This window comes from Calliphora vicina, chromosome 5 (assembly GCF_958450345.1).
Source record: "Calliphora vicina chromosome 5, idCalVici1.1, whole genome shotgun sequence".
Classification (NCBI taxonomy): domain Eukaryota; kingdom Metazoa; phylum Arthropoda; class Insecta; order Diptera; family Calliphoridae; genus Calliphora; species Calliphora vicina.
In genome coordinates, this window is record NC_088784.1 from 66,679,721 (window position 1) to 66,704,960 (window position 25,240).

Genomic DNA, 25,240 nt, shown 5'->3' on the forward strand with positions numbered 1-25,240 from the left:
AAACTTCCCTACATGTTTTGCTTTAAAAAATAAGTATACAAATGAGAATATTTGGCTAAGAACGATTAAGTGATTTACTACAACTGTAAAAATGTTGGGTAATTTATGTACATATAAGGTGCTTGTCAAAATAATAAGGTCATATACTTTTCGATTTATTTAAAAAATATGTACAATTTATTGGTACTATAGTTTAAAAACTTGTTGCTAAAACGTTCTTCAGATAAGAATCCTTTCCTGTCACGTTTGAGCAGCAAGTATTTTACCAATGGTTCCAATCAATTGTATTTTTGGATAACAAAATAAAAATTAGATGACCTTATCACTTTTACACCGATATTAATACTTTATGCATAATGCAATACATATGTATATTGAACAAATTTAATCTTCTACATTGCAGTTTAAATGTTTAACATTTTTATATCCTACTAAATATTGGTAGGGTATAAAAATGAAATGAGACAGTAAATATGTGACACAAAAGAATATTAGAAATATAATCGCACTTTACATGACCAGTGAAACTAAATAAATTGACAAAAGGATGCACTCAGGCAGAAAAACGTTTGGAATCAAATTGAAAATAAAAAACATCTATCAGTTGTGGTTTATTTAAACAATAAATGAAAAAATCCAAAAAAACACAGTTGTCGCTTTAAAATAGCATATGTGAAAAAATTGCAAAAAAAGACAAAATAGTCTAAAGTTTTGTAAAAGCAATATCAAATATTACATTATATTCGTTCACTTAAAGCGAAAAATAGACCATATCCTTGCAATTTTTGAAAGTTTTGAAGGATTTTATTCTTACTATCAAAAAATATGAGGGTATCAAAATATTTATCGCATATCCACAGTAATATATAGATATGTATGTATATTCTGGATCCTCGTAAGATTCTAAGACGATCTAGCTATGTCCGTTCGTCTGTCTTTTGAAAACATAATAGGTCTCAAACGAAAGGAGCTGGCTGGCTTAAATTTTTCACAAATACTCTCTTTTGATAAGGTTTGTTTGGTAATGAAAATGCGGCAATACTGATAAATTTGTTTACAAACTAGTTCTAAGTACCCAGAAGTTATACTACAGACAATCTTTAATTGTCTTATAATAACAGTGTGCACAAAATTGACACTTTTTTCTGTCAAGAAGGGCACCCAGTGCACAGTGGATCAAAATCATTTATATAAATGATTTTTGCAAATGATTGAAATTAACCATGTCGTAAAGTTTAGATGTCAAGCAATAATTATTTGCAGAAATTATAGTTATTATGTCAACTGAAATATTCGAAAATGGCGACAGAATACACTACTACTACCGTATTTTTAATATTTATAATAATTTTTTTCAGAATTGTTATACCTTGTTGGAAAGGGCATCTTGTCCAGATTCTATGTTTATGTTTATGTTATATTGTTGTTAAATTTCATCAAAATCGGCCCAAAAATATACAACATTTCGAACATTTCGAAATCTTTCCAAGAGAAATTCCAAATATTGAAAAATTTGACCTTTGACCTTCACGATTTAAGGGTTAACGTTTTCCGATTTTTGTAAAAGTTTCAGAGTATATTTAGAATTATCTGGACTGTAATATTCTGGATAAGTTTGGCTTAAAATTCATAAGAGTAAGGAAATAGAGCTCATTGGCCTAAAAATTGCCAAATAATTGTTTTTTCTCGAAAATTTCAAAATTTAAATCGCTGGTACGGAAAAACTATAAGAGATGTTTTCATAATTTTTTCACATTTTTATTCCCTATTATATTCTTAATAAATCCCAATGCGATGATCAAACAATTCTGAAATTTGTTTAACAAAATTTTTAAAAATTTGAAAATGGAGTTTTGAAACTGCCGTTAAAAAAATTTTATTTTTTTGTTCATACCTAAGAATAGGTTAACGGTATCCTACGAAGACAAAAACTCATTTACAAGTATATATGGACATATTTTAAGTAAAAATGAGCTTTTATTTTATTATTTATCAAAATATGTTAATTTTTTTCCTACATTTCTTGTTCTAGTGGCCTGAGACACATTAATGGCCTGGCGAATTTTTAATAACTTTAACATTTTTTGACCGATTTCTGTTTTTTATGTCTCATTAGAACGACAATTACGTACACATTTCGATTATTTTAAATTAAATTACAAAAGTAATTTTTTAATGGCAAAATTTTTACAAAAACTGAAAAAATTAAATTTTTCCCCTTGTAAATGCATCACAAAACTTCAGAGGGCTTGCACGTTTTAACCCCAACCGATTTACCTAAAATTTTTTCAGGATGATTTTTTTACTAATGTTCACCAAACTGGGGGGTGAGAATGGCCAAAATCCAACTTTTGTTTATTAAGTGCCACCCTAATATATATGATTGTAGTAAATAAATATATGTTTATGGCAATCATTTTTATGATGAATCATTATGTCATAATATGTTGTACTCAGAGTATGATAACAATAATCCGAGAATAACCCAATATGGTGAAGTAATTCATCATAAAAATGGTTGCCACAAACATATACTTAATTACTAGAATCATATATAGGATTGCTACAATTATATGAATGGTAACTTAAACATATTATGATTACCGCAATCATATACATAATTACAGTAACCATAATAAAGTTAAAAAACATATCAAAATTATGAAATGGTTATGCTAAACATATACAACTATATTTTTTCTCTGAGAAAAAATTTTGAAATCGTTCTAAAAATATGTGTGTTAGAGGTACTATTACTTTTATACAAAAACTCAAAAAAAAATCTAAAATGTATGTTTAGTACTGCAATACTTAGTCGGCAATGGAGTGTCGTTTTTACAAAACGGCAAGATTCTGTAAATTTTTTCTTTGTTGTTGATTTTGAATTCTTAAATTTGACTAGTGGAAAAGATAAGATATATATGTATATTAAAAGAGAAAAAAAAATCGTTAGACACGAACCGATGATACAATGATATATGTATGAAACTATAAATTAAATGGAGATAAACTGCTTTTTCGTTTTTTCTTCATTTAATTTATAGTGATCCTCTGTCCTTTTTAGAGGACTTCAAAGTTTCAAAGAAGTACATTTTTCAAAAAATATTTATTCAGCAGGATCCAACAATAACAAGTTTTATGTCAAAAGAACAAGAAGAGTTGTAAAATAGTTTGTATTATCTTTATTTCATCCTGTAAGGAAGGACCAAAAGATGTCAAAAATTTCATTTAAAATTTTTATCCTTTAATATTCTTTAAGATTGCCAATAAATTCCTTTTTAAAAAATAGTGCGTTAAAGACCTAAATATTCTACGAGTATACTAAATGTCAAAATTTCATCCTTAATATATATAAAGGTCAAATTAAAATATAAAAAAAAAATTATTAGTATACAAAAAGTTTTATTAAGAAAAGTGCATATTTATAACATGCACCACCATAGTGGGGGAGGTATAATGGGTTAGGACTGATGTTTGCGACATACAAAAATATTGTCCCACCTTAAAGCATACCAAACTGCTCAAGATCACTTTCTGAGTGAACTAAGCGATGTCCGTTCGTCTGTCCGTCCATCCAAGTAAACCTTGTAATCAAACTGCAGGCGGCAAATTTAAAGATATTTCGACAAAATTTAACACAAACCTTTATATTGGCCCAAGGACAAAGCTTATTGAATTTGGTTAGAATCGGTCCATTATTTCTCCTAGCTCCCATACGATTGCCATATTTGAAAATAGTTAAGCTCTCATAAATATCTTAATTATAAACATATTCAAACCATTTTGACACCAAATTTGGTATTTTTTAATAATGTACTCCTTTGAAAATTTGAAGTCCTTTTAAAAGGAAACTGGATCACGAAATGATAAACTGAAAATGCAGTTTTTCTCCATTTAATTTATTATTTCAGACGTATATCGTCCGGTTCGTGTCTAATATTGAGTGTCGTACGGTGTTATCAAAAAATTCTGAAATTTGTTTAACAAAATTTTGAAAATGTAGTTTTGAAACTGTCGTTAAAAAAATTAAATTTGTTTGGTTAACGTTATCCTACGATGACAAAAACTCATATACAAGTAAATATGGATATATTTTAAGTAAAAATTAGCTTTTGTTTTAATATGTTAAATTTGTTTCTACATTTCTTGTTCTAGTGGCCTGTTACACGTTAATGGCCTGGGGAATTTTTAATAACTTTAAAATGTTTGTCTTTCCTATCTCATTACAACGATTTAATTGCAAAAGTAATTATTTCATGGCAACATTTTTACAAAAACTGAAAAAATAGCATTTTCCCCCTTGTAAATGTTCTCACGAAATTTAACCCTCGTGCGGCACGCCAATTTTTAACCGATCGAGATCAAACTTTTGTGAAAATTTGTTTTATCCTAACCTAACACCAAACTGCCCTTCGTTTTTGAAACAGATTAGTTTCCAATTTTTCCATATATTGAAGGTCCAGCTCAATCCGTACATATGATTAAGCCAACGACTTATTAATTTATGTTACTGGGTCGGTATAACGTAACGATATTGGAAAGGATGCTGATTGCTCTGAATATAAGCATCAAGTGGTGCTTGGAGAGAGGATTGACCATCAACCCAGCCAAGACAATTCCTGTACCATTTACCAAACGGAGAGTTATTAGACCCATAGAGCCTACATTGAATGGTTTTTCTAAGGAAGTAAAATATCTTGGGGTTACACTTGATAGAACTCTCACTTGGATTTCTCACCTATCCAACACTATCAAAATTAAATAAATGTTTGCAAATATTAATTCTACTGAAAGAAATATTTTTCTTGTAGATGGTTTTTTAAACAAAATGCATTTCGAATAAACTACAAACAGCTACACAGAGAAAACAGTTTCGTAATAGCAACCGAATTTGTTGCCAATCGAATGATTCGGTTGCACACATAGAATTTTTCGGTTCTAGCAACAGAAAATCAGTGGATAAAGAAGAATTTCGGTTGAAGCAACCAAACTTTTGTTAACACTTCTAAAATTGTGTAGTCACAACTGTAAATTTCGGTCATTAAGACAGAATCATTCGATTGGCAACAAATTCGGTTGCTACTATGAATCTGTTTTCTCTGTGTAATTTAAAAAATTTCTGAGTGTAATGTTTGGTGTCGTTATTAGGAATTCATAAAGATATTTCAAGCAAAAACTCAGTGATTATTTAATGACAAACTCTTTAAAACTCAACACAACTGCCTACTCCAAACCAAACTCTTTTTCATACACAAATATAAAAGATTGTAATAGTACAATATGTACTTCTAACAAAGTCCTTTTACATAAACATTTCCTTTAAGCGACAACAATAGCAAAAATCCATACACATTAACTTCCTGTCACTGATGATGCATGATGCTATATTTAACTACAGAAAAAAAACTTTTTTCAAAAATCATTTTACAAACCATTTAACTCTTTAATGTTATGACTTTTAGCCAAATGACTATTTCTGTTCAAAACTCTCAGCTTCATAGTGACTTCGTCCATTGTGTGGCATTGGTAACGTAGCAATTCCATCAATTAACATAAAAACATTTGTTCTTCAACTTTTAACACTTCATTAAAAATATTCAATTGTATTGAAATCGAGGAAGGTCATTGTGGTTTGTAGAAAAGTCTTTCATTATTTTATGAAAGTAAAAAAAAACAGAGCAAAATGTTTAAATTAAATAGGATACATTTATAATAATACAACTCAATAAAATTTTATGAAACCTTTTAATTTGATGGATAAATAAAAGGCTTGATGGATAAATGTTGAATTTTTTTTTTTAAAATATTTGTGCAACACTTTTTATTTGCAAATGTTTAATAAAATATTATGACGAATTTACATAAAATACAATTTGTATTTTATGTATGTAGATTTAATTTAATTGAATTCAATTTTAATTTGAACGTTATGCGGAATTCCATAGTTTTATTGATGGGTAATTGGAATTTGAAAGCATGAGTGCACAAATTAATGATATAAAATTCAACTATCGATATTTGTAAATAATGCGTATTTGGGTGGATTTTGTTTCAAATTTGAAGGAGTGCGGTTCATATTGTTGTGAACACTTGATATAATTGTTTTAAATTGGTTAATGTGTTTTTGGAAATTTCAAAGAGTGCGAGTGAGTCATAGTATTGTGACACTTGATGTAGTTGTCCAAATCTCTCGTTTACATGGGAGCAATAGGATTTTTATAGATCTGAAAAATAAAAAATTAAATACTTTAGCATAGCATATTATAAAATAACTAGCTTTACCCGGTGCTCTTCGCTACCCCTATCGTAATAAGCTAAAAAATATGAAAGGATTTTATATAAAAAACAATTTAGAAAGTATGGTCGGTCAAGCATATGACACCCTATACTGAGTAAATGAGCAAAATCATTTTTATTTGAAAATTTCACTAATTTATATTCGTGAGTGATTTTCAGAAGTGGGCCTTATATGGGAATTATAACAAATTATCGGTACCATAAAATTAACCCATTAAAAACCAATACCATTTTAAATTCGTTTATTTATTTAAACTAAAATACGGTCAAGGAACATAGAAAACTTCAATCATTTAAAAAAAAAATGTTTTTGGGGCTGTACCCGAATGTGATGTGTGAACATTTTTAAAACATTACTTTTTCAACACATAACGCAATATCGCATTGTTCAGACAACCATCCTATTCTGTTATGACATTCACCGCATCATAGGGAATTTTTTATCCTTTTAGGAAATTGTTTCCAGGAGTAGTTGCAACAGCAGAAGCCAGTGTAATTTGTATATGGGTCTCACTTTGGCCATTTTGTCAATCGCATCTAAATTAGTGTCATCTGCCAAATTAATAAAACGTTTTATTTCATTAAATCTGTTCCGTGACATAATTTCGGAAACAATTGGAGTGCGAGTATCCTCGCAGAGCAGCCAATACATCCTCTCTCTTGGCATAGAGCTACACCCACTGTAAAGCAAAATACTCAAGAATATTTTCAAATCTTCTGCGTTGAAGAATAAATTGTGCTTGTTAGCTTGGGATGCATAAACGCAAGTCTGCTAAATGGTTATACTAACAACCTTTTTCCATTCAAGTCTGAAATAATATCCAAATGTCAAAAAAAAATAGTTTGCGACATTTGAACATCGCATGGTCTTATTGTTCAAATAAATTTTTTTTGCTTAATCTTGAGGGCATAATTTCTGTCAGAACATTTCAAGTGGAATATCATCGTCGCTATCACTGTCACAAAATACTTATATTTTACCTGGTACATGCGATCTCTAACAATATCCTCAGCAACGCCTTTATCTCCACCCATATTACAATCCGGATCTGATAAAATAATAGCTATCAAAATTGTGGTGCTCATAGTTTTCCAAAAAAATCAAGTTTTTAAAACATTTGCATTAAAAACTTCACGTTTTGATGGTCTGTAATTATATTTTAGCGTAACAAAAATCTTAAAAAAAATAATACGTATCAAGACATTGTACCGAATTGGGTACACCGATTTTTCTACTCACATATCTTTGTCCAAAAAAAATTATTTTTCTTATACATTTTTATAAAATGTATACACAATCACTTTACTTCACAAAATTATAAAAAAAACTCTTGCTTTTATAAAACTGGGTTGGCTCTACGCAGTTCAATTGTTACTAACCTTGCTAATTTTCAAAAAAATGATACAGCATTATAAAAACAGGACAAAATATACCTTAACGGTGCGTTGAATGCAAAAGCACAATAAACTTTGTCAAATTTATCTTCTTAAAAATTTATGCGTATTTGAATATTGCCTGGGAATGGGTTAAGGTTTACATGGACAACCAGCCAGCTAGACGGACGTTTCGGTTAAAGGGTTGTCAAAATCTTAGTCTACGACGAATTCTAAGAAGGTATGCCCAAGAAACCATGGGTCTAAAATCAAAATCGAGCTTGCCATTTTTAACGAGAAACTTCTACTTCTGGATAGGGTAATGAATGGTTTGGACTGTCTTAGTCCTGGTAAATTATCCCAAAATCGGTCAAATTCCGATTCAACCCAAGAACGAATACGTTTCAACTACGTACCATGGCACAGTGGGGCAGAATCGATTTTTTTTGGACATAAATCTGGCATTTCTAAACGGCTGGCCCGATCGGGATTTACGTGGGCGTAGCCAAGGAGCATTCGAGTTTAAGTTATTAAAATGGGCCATATAAATACAAAAATGATTGAATAGATAATTTTCGTAATTGAAAACACATTTTTGTTATTTTTTGTGTTTTTAATTACGAAAATTATCTATTCAATAATTTTTGTATTTAAAGTTCAACCAATAACGAAAATTGTATATTCAATTGTCAAAATTATCAAATTCAAAACTGAAAATTCAATAGAAAATATCAGAAAATTTAGTTTTTGAGCACATGAATACTTGATTCAATTATGAAATAATTGAAACCAGTTCAATATGTGATCAATTTTTGAATTGAAATATATTTTTTTTGTGTATACAAATGATTTAAAGTCAATTTATGAATCCAAAAATAAACGATTTTCAATTTAAATATTAAAAAAACAGTAGATTTTTGCTGTTTTTTGGACGAAAAGGTGACTTAACTCTTTTTTTATTAAAGGTAAGGTATCTTTACAGATAAAATTCTGGTATAAAAAACATGTAAAATTTTTAAAATATGTCGCCCCTACGCCCTTTGGAATTTGACCTATTTTTTATCAAAAAATCAATTTTGGGCCACATGTTATAAAATCCCAAAGCTGGGATCAGAAAACAAAAAACAGCTTTGGAAACCTTGATGTGTTTCCTATTTATCGCCAAAGTATTTTCCCAGTCCCGAAGGAAATGTGGACTTTATAGGCAAAATTGTAATAAATACCATTTTTGGGATTTTCGCTCCATTTTTTAGGAACTGCGGGATAGCCTTTTACCTTTTGACAAGTTTTATTACACCTTGTTATTTAGAATGACAAACATAAAAAACATTTACAATTTCATTGAGTTCCGTTAATAAATAAAGATTTTATTACATATTACATATTCATTGAGTTTCTAAAACTAAAATTTATATCAAAATTTTAATAGGAATGCAAATATTAGGAAGAGCCGTGCGCTTTCCAAAAATATAAAAATCTTTGAAATCGGATAGGAGACAAAAAAATTGCACGTGTTTAAAAATTTTGCATGTCGAAGGTACACTACTTTGAGCCCCCATAGCGCCGCCCCTGGATCATTTGTATGGCCCATTTTAATATCTTAAATACTCCTTGACTATGCCCACGTCAAATTTTATCCTGATCGGACCAGCCAAATTTATTTCCAAAAAATTTTGATTCTGCACCACTGTGCAGCAGCAATATAAATGCAAAATATGGTCATTAATTTTTTATTGTTTAAATGTTTTATTATTATTAATTTCATAAAAATATCTATGTTCTTATTTTTGAGAGGATGCCAAATAAAAAGCCCATTTTCAGTTGTTATTTTCCCAATTTCAAAACAAAAATTCAAATTTTTCCGAATTTTAAACAAAAATTCTCATTTTCTATTTTTCTTTTACGTATTATAAATGAAAATTCTCATTATCAATTGTTCTTTTCCGAATTTAAATGAAAATTCTCATTTTCAATTTTTCCTTTCCGAATTTGAAATTAAAAATCTCATTTTCAACTGGGACTTTCTGAATATCAAATGAAAAATCTCAATGCCAATTGACATTTTCTGAATTGAATTGAAATATTCTCAATTGAAAAAGGTGTAGTAAGCGACATAAAATCGGTAATCGGAGTTTTAGAGAAAGTTTTTTGGAGATGAGTTCTTGAATCTTTTAGTAAATTCCGCTTCAGCACACAATTGTGCATCATTTATAAAAACAAATACCGAAATTAAAACGTTTTTGTTAGTGTTGTATAGAACAGGTTACCATACCTTGCCACAAATACATTCTAATACGTCAAATCGGGAATCACTGGGATGTTCGATGATAAAACAATGATAAATCAGTAGACAGATTCAAACGGATCAAACAATTTTTACATGTTTGTGATAACTCAGCATTGGATACGAACAACCAATTTTAACAATTTGCAAACGTTGGACAAATTAACCTAAAAACAACCGAGAACTGCCAAATAAGCTGTCACGGAAAACAGTGCTTCCAATTTAAAGTTCTCCGCCTCTAAAAAATACCCTTTTATAAAAAAAATTTAGGTATAATTTCAGAAACATGTTGGTGTTCTTATCTTATGAAGCAATATTAGTTAAATGCGTTGGTCATTTCAATAAGTGATGGTATTTGAACTTTGGACAATAAAACAATATTTACAATAATTAATTTTTTATAGTTATAAAACAAATCACAATCAATTTATTTTTCATCCGTTGTTGTTGGAATGAAACAGTTAAAAATCCTCTATAATATTTTTAATAGAAATTACAAGAAAGCCTAAAATGTTTATGGAAATTTCCACTTAATTAATTTTGGTTTCATTTTATGAATATATTGTGTGAACGAAAAAGAAATACAAAACAACTTTATTTGCGTTTACTATAATTTAATTTAAGGACATAAAATGTGTCCTTTCAAAATCAAATCAATCAATCTAACAATAACACAGTGTAGTAAATGATTTTCAATAATACTAAAGAAATGAATAAGAATAACAACAAGTAATATATTAACAAAAAATTCAAGAAATATTATTATAAGTATTCGACTGTGTTGAACACTCTAGACCTACCGTTATCACTACTAAAACCTGCACGAGATATAGCTACTCTTACATACTTTCATTTAGGTCCTAATCTGGTTTCAACAAACATCGTAAGATATATTGAAATTGTCCTTGAATACTTACTATGGGCATCAAAAGTGAGTAAACAAATGTGAATTATATTATTTTTGAAATGAACCACGTAGCCGTGGTTCATTTCAAAAATATGAACCACGACCTAATATATTCGGGAATACTTTAAAAAAAATACGACTAATTTTCCGTTTGTGTTACAAATGATATGACAAAACCAATATATAGCTTTCTTAATATTATTGATGGTGGCTTTAACACTCAAGACACTCAACTCAATCTTTTCGTTATTTTAATTTCCCATGATAGATACCAAAAACGGGGGCTCAACAAAACAATAGAAAAACAATCGAGTGAAATAGATAAACAATATTTATGAAAAGAACATAAAAATGTTACTAAATTCGATGTATCTTTGTGTATCTACTCATACGAGGGTAATTTGTTTAAGTTTTTCAAGATTGTACAGTTGGATTTCAATGCAAATTTCATTCTTCATCTTTTTAGGTTCATTCAAGATTGTAAAGCTGGATTTCACTACAACTTTTATTGATTCGTTCAAGTACTTTCAGTCAATATAAATAAACTGAGCAATATTTTTAAACCTCCTCAATTGCGAATAATGTACTTTCTCAAAGTGATACACGGTGCAGCGCGGTGTGTCCTGACAGCCAGTGAAGATATATTGATTGTCTAACTTCAAATAACCTCTGAATACCAGTGAATGTTACGTCATATTGATGCAGTATCTTATTAGAAAAATTGATTTGATATCACTTCGTATTTGACAGCTTTGAACAACATTAATATTGTTACGTTTTAACCTTTTCAAAACGCTGGTTTATTTCCTTTAAATAAACCGGATACTTTTGATTGCAAATAAAAGTCGTTTAGTAGTTAGAAAATTGTAACAACTCTTTATTTAAAATGTACAGTAGAAGCATTTAAGCTATGTTTCCGCATACACCATAATCGGCACCGAAAGCGAAATTCCATACATTTGCACCGACAAAAAGTTCTGAAACGAACTGAGCGGAGCAAATGTATGGAATTTCGTTTTCGGTGCCGATTACGGTGTATGCGGAATCGTAGCTTAAGCCGACATTTTGCCATGATGAACACTCTTTATGTTATCTAAAAATTCTACGATTTCTCAAAAAATGGTTCTTGCAATAAAAAGTAAAGTTAATAAACAATATAACAGCAGACTTATGTAAATTTCCTAATAACTTCACAACATAATAAGCTAAATTATAATATAAAAAGATAATGTTCATACATACGCCTATTTGACCGCAATGTTCCCTCATCAGTTCAAGGCAATGATGATGATGTTTCCGAAATACAAATGTAGCAAATTTTTATACCCTACACCACCATAGTGGGGAGATGTTTGTAACGCCCAAAAATATTAGTATAACACCCACCTTAAAGTATACCGATCGACTTAGAATCACTTTCTGAGTCGATTAAACGATGTCCGTCCGTCCGTCTGGTCGGCTGGCTGGCTGGCTGGCTGGCTGGCTGGCTGGCTGGCTGGCTGGCTGGCTGGCTGGCTGGCTGGCTGGCTGGCTGGCTGGCTGGCTGGCCAGCCAGAGTACAGGGTACAAGATATTTCGATGAAATTTGGTACGTATTATTTTTTCTTCCCAAGGACCAAGCCTATTGAAACTGACTGAAATCGGTAAATTATTTCACCTAGCCCCCATACAAATGTCCTGCCGAAATTGGACTTTATCGGTCATAAATGGTTAAATCATATAGGTATCTACACAAATTCCGCTCCAAATAAGTTTTATGTACACAAAATTTATGTCACCAAATTTTGTTGCGATCGGTCCATAATTAGTCATAGCTCCCATATAGACCCTCTTCCGAAAATCACTTTAACGTGCATAAATCGCTTAAAAATGTTGGTATACACACAAAATTCAACATAGTTAACATTAATATAAACATAAATCACACGACCTAATTTCAAGGTGATCGGTCCATAATTGGTCATAGCCCTCATATAAGGCCCACTTCCGAAAATCACTCAAAAATATAAATTATTTAAATTTTAAAAGAAAAAGGTTTTTGCTCTTTTACTTAGTGTAGGGTATTATATGATCGGGCTTGACCGATCATTCTTTCTTACTTGTTAAAAACGAATTAGATTATTCAATCAATATAGAAAAGGAAAATCCTAAACATTTGAAATCAAATGCTGAAAGTCTTTTTAAGCGGGAATTAGCTTTATTTGAAGCAAGTAGCAATCGGAGAAAAAATTTAGATTGTCTTTATAATGCTTTATTAACGATAAAGCCACCACCTGTTTGAAGCGAAAGAGTTTTCTCGGTGTCTGGAAACTTTGCCACTAAAATAAGAAATCGTCAAATGACTTACTGAATGCATTTTGAAAACTTAATTTTTTAAAAAATAGTTCTATGACGAACATATAACATTATTTATATGAAATAATAGCGGTATTCACAATGTAGATTACTTTCTCTAGCAAAGTAGCAAAAGAGCAGTTTACCAGAAACCAAAAACAAAATACATTAGAAATACTTTATGATGTAATTTTTGTTTTAGAACTGAATTAAATTTTATTTTAAAATATATTTTATAAAAAAAATATGATAAAAAATATGTATAACAGAAAAATGAAAAGAATTTTGCTATTAATTATAGCAATAAGCAATTAAAATATTGATCTACAGTGAATTATAAAGGTATATTCACAATTTATAAAATTTTGTGACACTTAATTGCTCTTTTGCTCTATTACCAGGACAAGAGCTCTTCATCATGAATATCGCTAATATTTAATTTTATAGTAACAAATGATCTCCAAATATTTTATCGAATATTTTTTTTGGTTTTATGTCAGTACAATTGAATTGTAATGTATTGTTTTCAATTTTCGTTTAATAAAATTAAACAATTTGTAAAATAATATTCTTTTTTACTTATTTTTCTAGTTGAAAAGAAGTTCCCGGGAATCCCGTTAAATAATAAAAAAAATAAAATTATCCGGGAACCCCAAACCCTAGTGGCGAATAACAACCTGATACCGACAATTGGAGGATTGGTCGAATACGCTAAAATCTAAGGTATTTATGAATTGTAAAACTATCCTTTTAATTAATTACAAGGAAAATATTGGCCTGCCATCGTATAAAAGCCAACGTAGATAAAAATAGATTCAATATAACATTGGAATACATGCACAATAGGGTGGAACTTATTTTGCAATTTTAGGATTTTAAAATTGTTCCCTGCAGGGACGTCATGTAGTCTAAAAACCAACAACTAAAAATTTTAGCAAAATCGTATAACTTTTAAAGTATACATATTTTATTTGAAAATATTGTTACGAAATTGTACTTGAATTCAAATATAACGATTTTAACGGCTGATTTAAAAGTAGCATAATGTTTTCAGATAACAGTGCTGTAAAACTGTAACTTATCTGTGGGCATTGTTAAATAAAAGCTTTCAGTTGATTTGATCGTAAGTTGGCAACGCTGTATTCGATTTCGAATATTCAGTTAAAGAACATTATAGAAAGTACACCACAGATGGCGTGTGTATTAGAAACCTCTAGACAGTTAAGGAGAAATCTAGAGTGCAGATGGCAGTGTTATAAATAGTGGCAGAAGTTGCAGTCATTAGTGAGTTTATCAGAGACGCCTTAAAGTGTGTTGTATTTTTCAAGTAAATTCGTGTACATTATAAATTGTGTCTGTAATTCTGAGAATTTATAAACGTGTATAAAAAACATTGAGTGGCTATTTAATTCTGTTGTTGTTGTACATTTTAAAGAAATAAAGAGTTGTTACAATTTTCAAACTACTAAACGGCTTTTATTTGCAATCAAAAGTATCCGGTTTATTTAAAGGAAATAAACCAGCGTTTTGAAAAGGTTAAAACGTAACAATATTATAATATTTTTCATGGCTTTCAAGAAGCGGGAGGTGGTTTGAGCGATTCAGGCCAGCTCAAAAAGTTTGAATACCAACACCCAGAGAAAAAATGAACACATCCGTGTACAATTTGACACCATTCGGTTACAATAGTGTATCAACCCCGTATGTGTACAAAATGTACACGAACGTTGTCAATTTGACAACGAAAAAATTACACCATTCCGTGGCCGAATTGACACCATCCGTTGTCGATTTGACAACAATCGTGTACGATTTTATAACAGACCGTTGACAATTTGTCACCGTTCGTGTACGATTTGACACCAGACCGTTGTCACCATAAGTGGTCGACTTGATACCGTTCATGTACGATTTGACACCTGACAATTTTTCCTTTCTACTTTTTTTTGGTAATTAATATAAATAACAATTTCTTTATTTTTTACATTTTTTTAATACAATACTTAAGGTATTTATAGACGGCAATACTTAGTATTAACACTTTTCAAATTTAAAATATTATTGAAATCAGTCGGTATTTCAAAAAATCGTTTAGAAAAATCTTTTATTGTTTACACGATAGTATTACAAATATTTTATTTCTTTGTTGATTGATATTTTTCTGAAAATTTTATTTTTATTTTATATTTTCTTGACATTTTTATTTGCCTTATTTGTTTTTATAAATGCATTGTTTTAAACAAATTTTCAATACCGACCGTATATCAAAAAATCATTTGTATTTTTTGAAAATCTAATACAAATTTTGTTTAGACGATGAAATTGTATTATGATACTTGAGTTTTTGACAAATATTAATACTCAGTATTGCCGTCTATAAATACCTTTATAAATACTTAAATATAAAATGAATACAAAAACTATTGTCCAATTCACAACGTAGTTGTATGTTGTACGTTGTATGATACAACTATTGTGGTTGTGAACGCAAATTTCGCAAAGTCATAAGTTTACCTTTGGAAGCCTTGAAAATGCCAAAAGAAACAGATAAAAACAAAACATCCCAAAGTCTATTAATATGTAAAATTAATAGTGCAGCGAACAATAGCAAACTAATGTCTGAATTGTTTCAAAATGCAAAGAATTGACAAATATTTAAAACAAATTATCGTTTTTCATAAATTAAATAAATTAACTGATTTCAGTGTTACCGTTTGGATGTTATTTTACACTAAAATGAACAAATTGTTTTGTTTAGGTATAAATATGAACTTTTGGTAACACTTAAATTTTCACACAACATTCGAAATATATATGTAAAAATGTTGTAGGTGTTGTACAAAATATTTATATAGATATTTATATCTACAACTATTGTAGATTCAGACGACTTATAACTCATACGACTGTACAACGTCAGTTGTGAATTGAACATATTAGTTTCCATTTGGAGTTGTATGTCTGCACTGGATTCGGTGGTCTTCTCTGCCTGGATCTTCATATGCATCAACACTAATTCGCAATCAAACACAATTACACTTTCTTTTATATTTTGGTTTTTAAGCCATTTATTTGCATCACTATTAGCCTTTATTATTTATTAAAATATTTAAAATTTTTTAATGTAAATAAAAAAAAGCAACTCACTTTGAAATGCGTCGCGAATAATTTAACAACATTGTGTTGTCGATTCGTACCCGTTTGTTTACAAATTGTAAACGTACGGTGTCGAAAAAAAATTACACCTTATGGTGTCAAAATGATACCAACCGTTGTCGATTTTGCAACGTGGTTTTTCCCTCAGTGAAGAATTCGAGCATTACTCCATGAATATTGTTGTCAAACTCAGTTTGCTAAATTATTGAGTATATTCAAGCAGAAATTTCGCTATAAAAGAAAATAAGTTTTGCACCGAATTAATATTTGCGATAAGAAATTGATCCATTATGATAACCCGAAGCGACTTAATGTGAATCCCGGCCAACCAGCTGAATCGACGCGAATGAAAAATATCCACCACGCTAAAGTAATTTATTTATTTGGTAAGACCAAAAGGGTCCTATATATTATAAGTTGCTAAAATCTGGCCAGTCCATCACAGGAAATCTGTGTCGAAGTTAACTGATTCGTTTGAAGCGAAAATTGGCCCAAAAATTCCAAGAATATGCGGCCAGACCTAAAACAGTAATATTCCATCATGACAACGCTCGGTCACATGTTGCAATACCTGTTAAAAACTATTAAGAAAGAAGTGGTTGGGAAGTTTTGCCACAACCTCTTCAATTATTGCTGGTTTATCAACATAAACCAACGCCTTCCTGTTGCTCTACGAGCTTGGATTCAAATTAACAGGTCCAATTCTCGAAATCAGGTTATCGTAAAATTTTGATTTCAATAATCAATAATCTCGTTCGGCAGCACTTTTAGAAGAAATAAGGTTCGATGTTGCTACCGCACCTAGAGTCCGTATGCGGAAATTTTGTTTATTAACAAACCCGTTAAGCCAAATATTAGCTTCATCGCTGAACGCAATTTTGCGATAATACAATAGTTTATTAGTTGCGCAAATCAATGACTGATTTCCAAAGTAAATTTGGAAAATTTGGTAGCGTTTTTATTTTTTTTTGCCTTTTTCATGCATTTTGACCATCTAAATGCCCGAATATCGCAAAGTTATATTCAGTAAAGTTCTTAAGCTCAACACCGGCTACAACATAGTCAATAATAAAGAAAAGTGGTATTTTTGGTTTTCTTTGAGTGGGATCCTGGAAAATCAGTTTTTCATAATTTTTCGTTAGTTATCTTACAAAGCTCAATTAAAATCATCTAATACTATTCTCAGAAAAAAAATATAGTGACCCTACTATTTGTCGCATAGTGTAATGAATTTTTAATCCTTATTAGAATCGATTTACATATTTTTAATGTTTCCACGACTGATAAAACAAAAAACCTTGAAACTTTTTTCAAGATGATTTGAATAGAAGAAAACACTAAAATGTTACTATGTGAAGGTATTTAGAGCTTATTACTAGAGTTGGGTTTATTAGCTCAATGAAGTGACCGCTCTTTTCAGCTCAGCTCACTGAAATGAACTAGGTCGCTCTTTTAGCTCATTAGCTCAGTATAATGACCATTTCATTTTGAGAATTGCTTGTAGTGAATTAAATCAATTATTTCTGTTGTTAGTTGTAAAAACACACAGTCTTTTGACAATTAGAGATTTATGCGTGAAATAATTGATTAAAATTTTAAAAAATCAAATTGTATTTTATTTAAACTAATATTTTTGCGGAAAAAAGAGTTAATTTTTTATTATTTCTAATGTTTAGACAATATTTGTTAACATTCACTAACTATAAGGTATTCTTTTACCACAAAATAATAAAATTACCAAAAAACTCAAGATATTAACTGGAATTTGAAAGGAAAAATATTTTGATGATCTGATAATTGTGATCCAAAATAAAAATGTGACAATAACTAAACCAAAATGAATATTGTTGCAATTTTTTGGGGGTTTTTCCATTTACATAATCTTAGTTATCAATTGGCAAAATATATATTTTTTACCTGACTTTTACAGCTTATATATATATGATCAACAAAATTTCTACTAAAAATACGAAAGAAAAATAGTTTTGTAATACAATTTGTATAAAAATATTATTAACATTAACTTAATTATTTTATGATATAACAATATAAAAATCGAATATATGAATTTAAGGAATAAGATTTTATTGTTTTACGAATTAAAAAATAACGTAAAATTGTCATTCCAAAAAACAGCGGTAAATATTTGGCAACAGCTCCCATATAAATACATAAAAATCACGTTAAAATATTTTATGACAATCTACTCATAATAGGTCATATCTCCCATATAAGTCCCACTACCCAGTATCTTGATATTTGTCTAAATATATTTGTATACCCTTTTTTATAATCTGTTTCTTCAGTGAAGAATCTTCACTTGAGGTTAAAAAGGAAAAATGTTGATCCAAACATATTAACTTATTATTAAGTATATAAATTGTTAAATTTCATACGTTCTAATAGGAATTTCAATTATAAATTGCTGAATTAGATCTGCGTAAACTAGTGTTACTAACAATTGTTATATTATTTCAGTTGTTATACCATCATATTTAGGTGGAAGGTATTTAAGATTCGGCACGGCCGAATATAGTACTCTTACTTATTCATTATTATTTTATGAAATATACTTACAGACTGTAGCAATACTCTTTCTTTATTTCATTCTACATCACCATACCATAAATAAATTCATTCAATAGCACACATATAAAATAATAATTATAATTCTTGAAACAGTTCATACAAACGTTGTATCATATCAAAGAAAAAATAAATTCGCGGCAGCATACGATCATATACATACATACCAAACTTACATTCGAATGATCGTTTTATTTTTGTAGGACACAATACTCACTCACTTTGTCAGTGAGCGAAAGAATGTTACAGAATTGACGAGTAAAGTGAAACATTGAAGATGACAAATGAATGTGCTTGTGCAGCTCTTTCATGAGCATTGGTAGGCAAAAAGAGGCATTAATTAAATGCTTTTTTGGGTAAAAAATAAAATATCCACAACAACATCAAGAAACTGAATGAATTGTGTGTATTTTTACGCTCTATTACGCTCTTTTGTTCACATTCGGGTTGTTTGACGAAAATCATCGTAAGCTGAACAATATGAACGCCTACAATGGTTCATGAGTACTGAAAGAAACATGAGCATAAAACGAAACCGCTCAGTAGAAAACGCTCAGTGCTGAGCTGAAAACGCTCAATATGATGAATGATTCACTTCGCTCAGTTGAGTGAATAGTTCAATTGAACTAGGTCATTCATGAGCTACACAACTCTACTTATTACAACATTTCAAGAGCAAAAATAACAGTTTACACTGACTGTATTTAATGTTTTAATTTAATAAGTATGTTTTAGACTAAAACGGTGACGAAAATTAAGCTCCCAATTAGTATGAAATGGATTTGACTCTGTTTTTTTTGCTATTATCACCTTGTTTTTTGAAAACGAATATATGTATATTTGGTATTTATTTTTTTAGTTTTTGCATACATATATTTACAGAATACATAATAGTTTACTATAAGAGAAAGATCTGTCACGTACGGTATGTCACGTACGATATTAAATTTGATTTATTTTAAAATCATCCAATTATTTTTTTATTTAAATATGACGGATTGTAAAGGAAAAAATTTGTTTTAGTGTAAGATATTAAAAGAAACCATAACGCCTATCAGGATTCGAAAATTTTTGCATATTTTTACATTACTTCCGTTTTATGTCACGTACGCTATAGCCTTAGTTTGCTCGATATTTTGGACAATAATGTTTCAAAAGTTCGTATTATTTTTTAAAATAAAGTAGCCTCTGAATGGAACATAAAAACCAAATTATTTTTCAGTTACTCTTATTTTTGCAAAATCTTTTCCATTTTATAGGCGTATAAATGTCACGTACAGTGACATGGAAATGCCAATATGATTTTTAGATAACAAGGAACCACTTTAGCACCGAAAATCGGAAAAGTCCAATATAAGAGCCATCCTAATACACATAGATAGAACAATACACTTGTGAAATGTAGTAAATTTTTATGACATAAAATGACATGGTATATGAGTTTTTCCAAAGAATGCACAGAACAAAAACTTCTGCTCTTTACACTTACTCACTCACACAGTTTCCCACTAAGTAAAATGAACACTTGGAAAATAAACGCATAGAGTCAGGAATGGATACAGCGGTGGATTTTCACATGCAGACAATACTTTTCAAAGGCTTATCAAAATGTGATATTTTCTGAAGGAAGAACAAAAATAATAAAACATGTGTAGACCAGTTTTTCTAAATTAAATCTTGTTGTTCTGAAAAATTTGGTTATGTACATATTCATCGCTCTTCAAAAAAAGTTACTATTTTAATAACAAATTTTCTTTTTTTGCAGAGAACACAGTTGCGTATAAGTAATATGGATAAATAAAAACAAGTATTAGCAAAAAAGCTAGTTTCTTTAGATTTTATTTCTTGTATTGAAAAAGAAAATAATTTTATTTGAAAATATTAGTTATAACAGATTATAGTCCTTTTTCGGACTTATACCCAATATTTTAGCACAGTGTTAGGTAATTTTTGATAACAACCATGGAATACTACTATTTTGCTTCTGTATTTGAGTTACTCTTCATTATAACGACAATCCATCTCTGCATCCAGTACTGTCTATATGGTTCATAGCATTCCAAAAAAACTGTTGTGAATATTTCAAGCATTTGAAGTTGTTTAGAAATTTTCGTGTGTATAAGCGTACGATGTAAATAACTTTTACATAATATTTACGGTGCATGCATGAATGGATGAGTGTGTGCGGTAAATGTCAGAATTTATATAATGCCAAATGTTTCAAAGTCGTTTTTGTTTTCGTTCTTTAATTTCAACTCAATACTTTTCACAATAACAAAAATCTTAAATCACTGTACAGTGAGTGGTGAAATGGGGTAAAATATTTAGAATCTGATTGATTTCAGCTGTACATTGGTAAACAGATATATATTTTGCTATATTTTTTTATCAATTATGAGCTATCTCTATGCTATGAAAATTGTAATTCTTTCATATCATTATTACGAATATTATTATGTAGATAATCCATTCATTAATCTTCTCAGAAGTGCAAAATCGGTTGTCATCTGATCTGTTATTGTATCTTACCGTAGAAACAAACCCAACATAACTTTCTAATTGATTACAACTTCTGTAAGTCCTTACTTTAAATAAGTTGTTATAGATGTTAAAAACAACTAGTTATTTTTATGATTTCAAATAACTTATTTAACTTTCTATTAGCAATGTTTGTGTGCACTAGAGAAGCATTTATATTGCACTTTATTGCCCCACTGACTTCCCTAGGTCTTGAATTATTCTCCATCATCTGAAAGCCAAATACAGAAAATGTCTGCAACATCGGTGAACTTTTAAAGGTTTACAATTTTTTTAGAAGTTTCGACTTTTGGGTGAAAGAAGCAAAGTTAAAAAATAAAAGTTAAAAAAAATTTTTAAATAAAAATAGTTTTTGTATTTTATTTACCCATGTGGAATTTTATGAGGATAATTTTTGTGAAGGATCTTAACCCTCTATCTCCTCTCTATTGTTCGAAAAAATTAAAAAAGTCCTTTCAAAAAGGACATTCAAGGATTTAAATATTCTACAAAAATGACAATTTTAGTGGGGTTCACCAAAGATGCCAAAGCTGTAAATAATGCTCTTATGATTAACCTTCGCTTTACCAACACCATTGCGGATTTAGTAGTTTAATAATATTTTTAATTTTGTTTTGATTTAAATGAAATTAAGACACACTGAAAAAATTTCATGCAAAATACATTTTGCATGAAATGTATAAAAAAATATTAAAATTTTTCAAAAGGGATTTAGATCTCATGATGAATAAATATAAGCTTTTTGTATATGTAGTTAGTATTGACGAAAACCTCAGGACTTGAAGCTTAATAGTTTAGTGTAATTAAATAATTTTATGAATTTTTCGGACTTCATTTACCTTAGAAACTAAAAAATTTTAATATACTTACATAGGTGTTTTTCATGAACAAATATATAAAATTTGAACTAATATAAAATTTTATTGGTTATAGACATTACAACAAAATTTGGAAATAGTGTAGATCCAAATATCCTTAAATGAACGGCATTATAATTTTTGACACTTTTTATTTTCAAATACCAAACTTTCTAAAACGGGTAAAATGAGTTCCAAGGGTCTTTTCTTATTATGTTATTTACCATGCGATAGTAAAATAACTTTGTACGTATTTAAATACGATATAGGGTTATACAAATACGGAGCTTTTTTTTAAATTAGCAAAGTTTGGATAGGTCTGGGAAAGTCTAGGTCCGCTTAAGTGAGCCTAGTTTTACCTTACACGCTTTTGCATTAGGCTCTCTTTTCGGATCATATACAAATTTTATATAGTCCGAAGAACATTTTTTATACAAAAGAAAAAATATAGGAACTTTTTTGGGAAAATCGTAAGGATTGCAGCATAGTAAACATATTTATGACGGACGGACATATCTAGATTTGTTTTAGAATCTTATGATTTCATGTTAAGTGAACCAACTGGAAGAGAAAAAAATTAAAAAAAAAAATTTGTTGAAATTTTTTTTCGGAAATCAAAAACTTTTTTTTACGTTTTTTTTTCACGTATATTTTCCTTGAAGACCTTTTTGGTCGCTTAGTGGGATGCGAGTGGCATATCTATCAAAATTAATGTTTTGAAATTAAAACAAATTTTTATTTTCTTTTTTTGTTGACTTTTTATTTCCAAAATGGAAATTTTTTTAATTTTTGCTCAAAAGAAAGCTTAGGTATTTTCCTTAAATTGTTGTTCTATTTCTTTAAGAGCTTTTTGGTCTCTAAGTGGGATGCGAGTGGGATATATATACATATGTATATCAATATACATATATGTTTTAACTTAAAAATTGTATGTCTTGCCCAGTTCTTTTGTATATATATTTATGGAAATATTTGAAAAATTAATTGAGAATCACATGCAATATAGCAAACAATTTTGTCCCTAATTAGCTTTCCACTACTGTACATATGTCAAGTGAACCAACTTTAGAAATCAATGTCTTGGGATTGGTTAGTCCTATTGGATAGTAATTCAGGCACAATTTTTCAACAAGGTCGGTCAAGAACTTTCTGAGTTAGATGGCATTTGGCCAAACTGATGTTTTTTCTCATTCATTTAACTTATTACCTATTGTTCTTAGCAAAAATTGTTCCAAATAGTTTAGATAGCTATTTATTATATCGTTCGAAAAAAAAATAAGAAAATTTAAGTTTTTTCTTCAAAATCAATAAATTACTCTTTTTAGATGTGTATTTTTCTTAAAGGGCGTTTTGGTCGCTTAGTGGGATGCGAGTGGGATATATATCAAAATAAGTGGAATTAGAACAGTGGAGTGGTATCTCCAATACCAAGAATATAGTTATTTTCAAATATCAAGTGAACTGTAATTGTGAGAGTCTTTAAACTTTGTGTAGATTACGTTGATGCCAGTGTCTTGTTGTCTCAAATTTAAGGGGATCGTAGAAAGGGACGTGCAATTTTTTTAAATATTTATACTTTCACCCATAGGGTACAACTAGAGGCGCAACTGAGAGTAAGCTGAGAGTAACAATAATTACTCTCTTCACACGTACTTGTGATATGTGAATTCAACATACTTGAAATTTTACCTTTCATTTTCCGACTAAATACAGACCAAACCACTTTATTTACTTTTTACGATTACTATTTTACGATTTTTTTAACAATTTACGGCACGCTTTTATTTCCGAAACACGTTAATTTTGCTCAAATGAAAAAATAATTTTTTATAAATTTTTTACACTAATTTTTATTTGTGGTAGAATTTAATTTATAGAACAAAGTTTCAATTTTTGGTATTTAAAATAGAAGAAAATTTAAATAAATTAAAATTGAAACATTTTTATAGAACTCTGTGTGTCTGGTGAAAATTGAAAAAGGCACCATTACAATCTCAAAACTATGTACAAATACATTCTCATGACTTAGGTTTTTGACAACAGACTTAGGTTTTTTCCCTCTCAGTAACGCTTCTATGGATATATTAAGTATTCTATGCTTTCACCCATAACTAGAAATATCAGATAAAATGTACAACCTCTTAACGTTCAGCAATTTTGCTAAAATTTTCAGTATTTTATTTTTAAATGACGGAGAAAAATTTTAAACCTGGGAGCACCGAAAATCGACAATGGATACAATATTAAAAAGTCCTATTATTTTGATTTTCATATTTATCTCTTTAAAAATTGACAATTACTCAAAAACAAATAAAATATAGAATTAAAATTCTTCATACTTAAATTATCCAACAAATTGTTCATCATCTTCAAAACATATTGTATATTTTCCTACTCACTGTATGCCACTAATAAAATGTTTAACTCTGTGATGTGTCACATTGTCATAATATTTACTGTTAAAGTTTTGGACCTTTTCCTCAACTACTGTTCCGACTACTGCTGCTTCCAAGTATGAGTTACATCCCTCTCCTTTTTATATGGGTTGCTGATTGTTTTTAGTTGTTTGATATTTTACGATTGTAACAAGATTTTCATTTCTTTTTATTTTCTACGGTTTCTTGGCTTTTGCGTGATGGAAAAAACCAAAAAGAAAAAGGATGTAGTCAAAGAAGACAATGGAATTGTTTTGTTCATTCGTTTGTCTGCGTTTATTTTTATGGATTTTGTGTTTATTTTTTTTTTTTTGGTTGGAGTTTTTCCTTTTTTGGTGTTTTGGTCCTTTGTTTTCTTAGGGTTATAGGGAAAAAAGACATATAAACTGAAATCAGAAACACACGCACATAAACGCATCATCTCACAAAGAGATCCTTAAGTCATAAAACATATTTATATGTGAATATAAAT